This window comes from Pinus tabuliformis, chromosome 5_1 (genome assembly GCF_031772625.1).
Source record: "Pinus tabuliformis cultivar Carrire ecotype Pingquan chromosome 5_1, CPIR1, whole genome shotgun sequence".
Taxonomy (NCBI): Eukaryota; Viridiplantae; Streptophyta; class Pinopsida; order Pinales; family Pinaceae; genus Pinus; species Pinus tabuliformis.
The window spans coordinates 703,532,196-703,541,271 of NC_142305.1; positions in this window are offsets into that span (position 1 = coordinate 703,532,196).

The window sequence follows — 9,076 nt, forward strand, 5'->3', positions numbered from 1 at the left end:
ACCCTATTTGTCTGGTATAAGTTTTATTTATATATTTTTTTCCCTAGCAAAATTTCTAAAAGAACGTCCCATTTTTGGAAATCTACTTATCCTCATAGCCTAGAATTGTTTTTCTAATAAAAGGATTTTTTCCATTTTTTCATCCTTTAAATCTTTCCCTTATCTGCTACGACACTTTTCCACCCCTTCCAGTGTTGTTTCCCCACCTCATTGGGTGATTTTCCTAGATTCCTTTCTCTACCTATCTAGAAAATCACCTAGTTCTACTCGAAGAGGATTTTTCTTCATAGTGGCTTGGGAAAGTTCAGCCTTTTTTCTTCTTTTCCTAATCTATTCCCTTCTCGAGGACAAAGGATTAGGGTAATGATCTCAATCTTGTTTTGTTCTTTCCAACTAATTCATTTCAACCATACTAATTATTAATTACACATAAATAAATACATTATCATAAACATGGCTTGGCCAACCTGTGATTATTACCAATATTTTTACTACTAATTATATTCTTAGTCATTATGACTTTACAAAACAGAATAAAAAGAGGGATATTAGATTTAAGGTTTGACAACCTCTTTCCTAGGCCTTTTGTTTTGGTTCTTTCAGAAAATATTCTTTTATTTTTCTTTAAAGCACACATTTCTCTCTCATTGTGTTTTATTTCACAAGTTCTATATAAAATTCACAACCAACGATAAAATTAGTGGAGAGAATCCAAAAAAAATAGCAAATCCCATTTGTAATCAACCAATGAAACCTTAGCAAGTGTATTATCTTACAAACTATAAAAGCTATATTAGTACCTATCAACACAATACTACCAAAAAGAAGAGGGAAACTTTAGAATTTTATCCATTTGAGCCCAATTCAAAATCCATGTACAACATACAATATTTACTTCCTCTTGGGCATAGTTCATACTACTACTACCGTTAGTCAAATCCTCCATTTTATGTTACTAAGGCATAAGATGTTCCTCTTTAGGTAAAATACCTTGGGACATGCATTCACCAAAAGGTCGTTAACTTGCATAGACTTCATAATGGAGTGAATATAAACAACTTCTTGAGGAAATTTTAAATTTGATATAATTTTTTTATGAAAGTAGAAAACCCTTTGATTTGGAGTTAACTCATAATACTATTGATAAGAGATAACCATGCATAAAGAATTACTTTTTTGTCTTCCTTAATTCAAGTAGCTACACTATAATTTCCTATAACATTTCATTGGATTTTGTTTCTTTCCCATGGCTCCTTTGTGAGTTATTCCACCTTATATTAGCACATGCCAGGCTAGCATGCACCTTAGCCACCTCTTCTTGACACCTTTGTAATCTCTACTAGAGCTCTCACAATTTACTAGAACAAAAAAATAATTACTATAATGGAAAAGCCCCATAACATTGGAATATTATTTAGACAAAACTGAAGAGAATACAATAATAATATCTAAACATGATATTGATCCACACAGATTATGCAACCTTTGCTTTATGTCCCAAGTCTTAAAGGAAATTCGAGATGAGGCAACATGAACTAACAAAATGAAGTCTCAACAAATTCAACATATTTAGCCCACATTCACTTATTTCCCCTATAATCATACAAATCATTAAGTTGTATACATGAGGATCTACAGAGGATGGTAAGGAATGTCGCATTAATTCATTACCAAGTTCAAAACACATGCTTCATGGAAAAATTACAAATTTCAAAACACATGTTTCATGATTTGTATTCGCTCGATTTTATTTCATAAATTAATATTAAAATTAAATAATTAGATGAAGAAATATTTCAGAACACTTAATTTTATTTAATCGATCTTCCTCCTAATTCCACATCTACATTATCAACTGAATTAGCTAAGGCATTGCCCTGCCCATTTTAGAGAACATCAATGCTCTAATTCAAACTAGTATAATCATTATATAATGTCAAAGAGTTTGAGATTTTATCAATAGTATTTTAGTAAGATGTCAAAGAGTTTGAGATTTTATGAATAGTGATTTTGCCCCAAAAAAAAAAGAAAGAAGATAATAAGTGAATCACTAACTGCTCTTATTTAAGACATTTTTTGTTTTTTTATAATATAATTTATTTAATATTACAAAACTTACCATTTATAAGTTTTTTAAATATTGCAAATTTTATAATTTTGTTTTTTTATCATTTCATGAAAACACAGTGCTCTTCATCCAAAATATAAGATTGAATTCTAACACGTCCCACTTCTTAATGAGTGGAAACTCCCAAAACGAAGTTGACCGGTCATACTAGTATATAAATGGATCAATAACTTAAGAAGACTAAATATCGTCAACTCACTATCAATGTGTTGATGAAGTAACTAGAAAATGTCAAAAGACTAAACACTATCAAGATATATATTAGTAAAATAGAGATTATGTGTAGATTTCTAAGGAGTTTCTTGTATGGATTTTTATAACTATCTTGAAACTAGTGTCTGAATGTTTCAAGTGAATAATATATTTAGACTAAGTTGACGGATCATACTAGTATATGAATGGATCAATGACTTAAGGAGACTAAATATCGGCAACTCACAAAATAATTAGAAAAATGTCATAAGACCAAACACTATCAAGATATATATTAGTAAAATAGAGATTATGTGTAGATTTCTAACAAGTATCTTGTATGGATTTTTAGAGGTATCTTGAAGCTAGTATTTCAATGTTTCAAGTGAATAATATATTTAGTTAAATTTTAAAAATAAATAATAAATATCAATAATTATATGAGAAATGATATTACTTATATTTAAATAAGTTTCAATTTTATATAAGAAATAAAATATATATTAAAAAATTAATGATTTCATTTTATTTTTTTATTAAAAACTAAAAATTAAAAGTTAAACATTTTTTTTAAATAGCAAAACTTATTATAATTCACTTGCCAACTCATAAAAAGACTAGAGTTATTGTTTTCTTGCTCATTACTATTATTTAAAGAAAAGCATGATACTTATTTCACATATGGTTCATAATTAAGTAAACTTGCAATCTTATTAGATGCTTTCTAATTTTGCGTTATTAATATTTTTTTATTAAAAAAATCGTAACTAATTAGAAATAATTTTAAGTAATACTCCAAAATAAAAAAAATCGTTTTCATCTAAATAGTATTTAGAAATAAATATTTCTTTTAATCATGGTTGATGCTGCTCAGAATTCATAGGTTTTTAACGCATTTAACTTTAATATACAGGAAATCAAATACCATTGTAATTAGAATTTAACTTCTTATGTAACTGGGAGTAAAATAGACCACACATTTGACTAATAAAATATTATTAAAAAATTAGAAAAACGGGTACACGATATTAAAACACCCTTTCATGAAAAATATCAACTATCGGATAGAGTCCTATTGACAAGTGACCCGAGATATAGAAAATATATTCTCGTCACTAATGATTTCAGCATCCCGGCTCTTCGTTCAAAGGACTTTCGGTTTCTTTTATAACCTAGTATGTTTTGTAATGGAAGTACGTGGTCTTAGTTGTAATCATTTCACTTTTAGACTGTCAGGGTGGTACGCTCCAATTATGACGGGTACATGCGTTACAATGAAAAGCATTACGTCTGCGCGAGCATTACCTTCTAAATTCAATGATGGAGGTCAGAGAAAAAGCCTTCAAATTCAACCCTGAAGTCATAATGGCGTGAACCTAGAAATCTTGGATTCTAATGTATTTATTGGACAGTTTTGTGAGACGTGTAAAACGATGTAAGGAATGATAAACGGTAATATGTGAGGACTGATATTTGTCTTTACCCATCCTAAAGTAAGCATTATTGAAGAGGAATATGAGGTAGAGGGTTAAGAGGGTGGAGACTTTCTCTCTCTCGATACAATCAATAATTTATCTGTGTATCATGACGAACAGAGAACCGGTTCCCCTTTTTAAAAAGTGTATTTGGACAATCAATTTGTAAGAATTTAAGTTGAACCTAAGCCAATAGCCTTTAGGGTCAAAACTAAAAGCCTAAGCCCACAACATTTTTATGGACATGGTCCTTGTGGATTTTGGAATTTCAAACATCAAATCATGTAGCTTTTGAAATTTCAAACTTTATTCTCAACTTTTTATTTTTGTATTTTACCATGTCATGGTATTAACATGTTATATAATTCCCTCACAAGAGATGTGATGTGAGAAAATGAAACACCAACTTAGATTCGTCAAAAGTTGATGTTCATATATATATAAATAATTGCATATTAATATAATATAAAAATTAATGTTTATTCAATTATTTAAAAGTTAACAACTACAATATTAAAATTGAATTAATAATTAAAAGGTTATTCATGTAAAATTATTGTAAGAAAAATATCAGGAAGTGATTTAAGAAGACTAAGAATAAGATAGATTGAGATAAGCAAAGATTTAAAGTTTTCTTTTAATTGTGACTTTATTTGTTTATTTCCAAAAGTAATTGAGTTGGATTAAGTGTCTCTCTATTATAAGTATTTAAGAGTTTCACAATATATTTTTTTTGTTTGATCCTTCACAATAAACTTTAAGGCTCGGACCAAAGGCTATTTCATAAATTATGGTCAATTTGAATTCCACCCTTCTAAATCTATACATAGATTCAACCTCATGCAATCGAATTTGGTTATGTAGAGAAATGGCCACTAAGTTTCGGCAAGCGAGTAGAATTTTCCATGAAAAAACCTATGTCACGCCATCTAGGAAACCTAGATTCTTAAACCAAGCATTGAAATTCAACATTGGAGGTGTGTTGATAACATTCCCTCACTTAGTCAACTAGAGATTTGACCTCATGCTAAGTATATTGGGTGATGCTCTACCGAAATTGCAATTAAGCTTGCTTAGCAACCCTCTTAGTGATAGTGGCATCCCATTGGAGATAAACACACTCCTTATTTTCGCAAATAGGCAGATTTAGGTACTAGGTTCTTTTGGTTTAACCATGATCAACTCAATTGAGAATACAAAGGCCCATATAGAACCCAAAACAACTCCACACAACATTATTGACTACTGAAAACAATTACATGATAATAGCAGCATTTAGGTACAAAGGCCCATATAGAACCCAAAACAACTCCACACAACATTATTGACTACTGAAAACAATTACATGATAATAGCAGCATAAGGGGATAGCAAACAAAACTAACAACCAATTATATGATAATACCTAACATAAAAGACCTAGTCAAATTTGTAACCACTATACTTGAAGAAAAATGAATAAACATAGTCTTTGGTAGTGAATTAACTAATGAGAGAATTTTTTGTTATAAAAATATATAGTTTGTATTATTATATTAAAAATTAATATAAAAAAGTGAAAAAATTTATCTCTATTATTTTGGTGAACAATTAATTTTTTCAAGTAAATAGATTTAAATCACTAAAAATATGTTATAATAAATTAATTTGTACATTTATCAAATAAGTAGTTATATATATATATATATATATAAAACATTATTTTTAATATAATAGTTGTTGGTTATTTATCTATAATAATGAAGTCAAATAACCAACGCTAGTGGATAAGATAACATACGTGTTCGCTGGATGAAAGAAGTATTATCAGTAAAATAGGCCCTATAAATTAATCAAGTTGCTATTATATTATCATGCATTTAATATGTCAACAAATAATTAATAATAATCGATAAGCTATCGGAAGTGCAGGCTTTAGGAATGAAGTGTTAAAAGTGAATAACCAATAAGCAATCATGGGTATGGGGTTGGTAAAAGAAGTGTTAAAAGAAGTATTAAGGGAGAATGGAGCACCTCCAATTCATAACCTCGACATTGCATTACGGTGCAGTAAGTATTAAATGCCAATCAATATTTGGGCGTCCTTTACGAGCAACACGATAGTGAGTAACAATTCTCATTTAACTTATTCCACCGAAAGCATCCAGTTTCGTTTGTGACTATTAGTTGTACTTTGGACGAGTCATACTTGACATTTAACTTTACTGTTTTAGCTTCCTTCACCAGGATGATTGCCATAATTTATGTTCTTGTCAATAGATATCATAATTTACATTTTTGTTACTTGACACTGTAATGCCAAGGAAACAGTGATTTTGACTTTGGAAGCCTGAACATGAGGAAGATTGACTAGGATGGCATGCAAATCCCAGTAATATTTAGTTTCAATTGATAAGGATAATATACAAAGATTTAATTGGCATCTTGTATTGTAATGGTTTATCGTTTTTAAATGAGAATTTTTGCGTTTTGCAAAGAAGTTGCAGATGTAAAGAAAAATGATTAATTTAACTACTATGAGTAGGTAGTTGCAGAGACACAATGAGACACAATGCTAGACCATGAATGAGATAGTGATGGGAGGCTTGACATAAAACGATCACAACAAAGATAGAGTTTATAGAGTTTAACATTGATTAGTGGTGGGGTCATTCCTTACAATTTAGTATTAAAAAAATAGAATAATAGACTACAACTTTCACTTAGATTCAAAATGCGAAGTGTTTTGGGCTCAATCAAAAAATATGTTCTCTGTGATATGTAAATTTTTATGGATATTCCACTTGAATTACTTATCACAATATAACTTTTATTAACTTAAAATTTTTCACTATAAGGGATCATCTTCTTAGATATCACATTTATTATTATGAGCTTACTACTCAAACTTATAAAAATAATTGAAATATGATAATGAAAAAATAAACAATGAACACACCATCCACATAAATGAATATAAGAGGTAACTTCGCAAAAGAAAAATGAGAGAAAATATAAGTAGAAGGTGACCCGTATACTCTAGTCTCTTTTCAGTAGTTACGAAAAATCAAATACAAAGAAATGGGCAGTCACTATGAAGTTTCCTTTAAAATTATGACCTAAATGGCTACTAAGAAAACTTTTTCCTACCTTGTTATGCTCTCATTTCGCATCCCTAGAAGCTCTACTCAATTGTGGAATAAGTACAAGGACAAAAGAATGGAGCCTCCCTCTCTTCTTGGTGGAATAATATTTAGCATAGGCTAGTAGCAATCGAGGATTAGTGTTTTGACCTATAAACTACTATGAATATTTGATGGAGGAGCATCTCACATTTAATTTTTATGTAATTATTTAATTGAAGAATCTAGGATTTTCTAGAATTAGTGAATCATTTTAGAATTAATTAGGAGATAGGAAAGTTAGGATAGAATTCTAAAATTGAGAGGATAGCTTTCAACTTCCTCCAAATATCTAAGAGGAAGTTTCTCTAAAAGAGATACGAAAGGCTTCTTTCCTCTAAATAAATAGCCATGTATTTCTGTGAGATGCTCATGATTTGAAGTGTGGTTTAATTTTTATTAAAGTTTATATTGATTTAAGTTCTGAGCGCTGCACCATTTTGGTGTCGGAGCCTGATCGAAGTCATTAATGTAGTTTTCGATCACATCTTTAATGTCACGGTGAAGAGTATTTTGAACGTGCAGTAGAATTTTAAGTCGCTCTAAAGAGGCTACAACTGTACGAGACACTCCACCTGCTATGTCACTGGCAAATAGTGATTTACAGATGGTAAGAACAGCATGTCCAGGGGCCTTCACACCTTTGCTGGCTAATTTTTCCTCCTTTACTGGACTCACAAGTGTGGAGACTGCGGTTTCTTTGCTTTCTGCACTCCTCACTGTCGGCATCTTCGTTGGTGGAGTGATTAGGCAAATAGTTCAGAATTGCCAGACCATAGGTGTATGTGGGCATGCGCTCGCACATTTAGTCCAGTAGTTTTTCGATGGATCTTGGTTGGGTGCTCTCTCATCTCCCAAAGGGACGCTAACGGTGTTGTGCCTTTGTGGGTTCTAATAGACATTCCCACTTATATGGTTGGAAATTCTTTAAGATCTGGCCATCAAGAATGTAATAAAATTGTAATAGGTTTGCAGCGTATGTCTGATCGTTGCAGCAAGTAAATTTGTGAGGAGGAAGCCTGAGATAGCAGAGAAACACTGCCTCTACATTCAAAGTAAATTATTTAATTTTGCGGAATGAATTTTATTCTGCATTCAATTCTATATGGTGTGGTTGATGTATTTTGCACATTGATTTTTTTTCTATGTTGAATTCCATATGGTGTGATTGTGTAATAAGTGGATTAAATATATATGTGCGGTTGGTGCAAAAGTTGGTGGAATATATAAGTGCGGTTAATATATATATGTGTGTATATGTGCGGTGTGAATATATATGGTCATATAAAGTGCAATTGGTTGAATGATTTTATTTTCAATGAGTCATAAAATTCTATAGTGGAAGGGACATATTCCATATTAATAAAACATATAACATTGTTATATTGGCATTTTAGAGGGTTATTTTAAATAAAGGATTATGATATTTTATTTTTATAAGAGATGTGACATAAAGCTAGAGGAGCAAAAGGCGTTGGAATTGGTCGAGGAAGACTAGCTGCAAACCAGATCTTACTCGATGAAGTAAGACATATTAGAACCATATTGGATGCATTGGAGACATGTTGAAGAGATGTCGACATTGGTGATATCAATGTAGCAGAAGAAATCTCAAAGGAAGAAGTTGAAGAACAAACTCCAGAAGAGAAGATGGTCAAGATGATCGCGAGAATAATTTCCAAACCAAGATTGCACATGCCTATTGGCAATTTAAATCCTGAATAATTGTTCGATTGGATTAGCGCCATCGACAAATTGAAGGTGTAGTGGATGAGAAAAAGGTTAAGTTCGTAGTGACCAGATTAAAGGGACATGTTGCGTTATGGTGGGACAATGTGCAAGCTGAAAGGGGAAATAGAAATAAAGGAAACATCACTAGTTGGGATCAGATGGTGGACAAACTCAAAGGTAAATTTCTTCCTCGAGATTATCCATTAAATCTCTTTCGCCAGATGCAAAATATTAAGCAAAAATTTATGTCTATAAAAGAATATACAAAGGAGTTTTATAGATTGAGTATAAGATCTAGTCATCTGGAAATTAATGAAGAAAAATTAGCTAGATACATTAATGGATTGAAATTCAAAATACAAGATGAATTGAATATTTTGTCTCTAAAA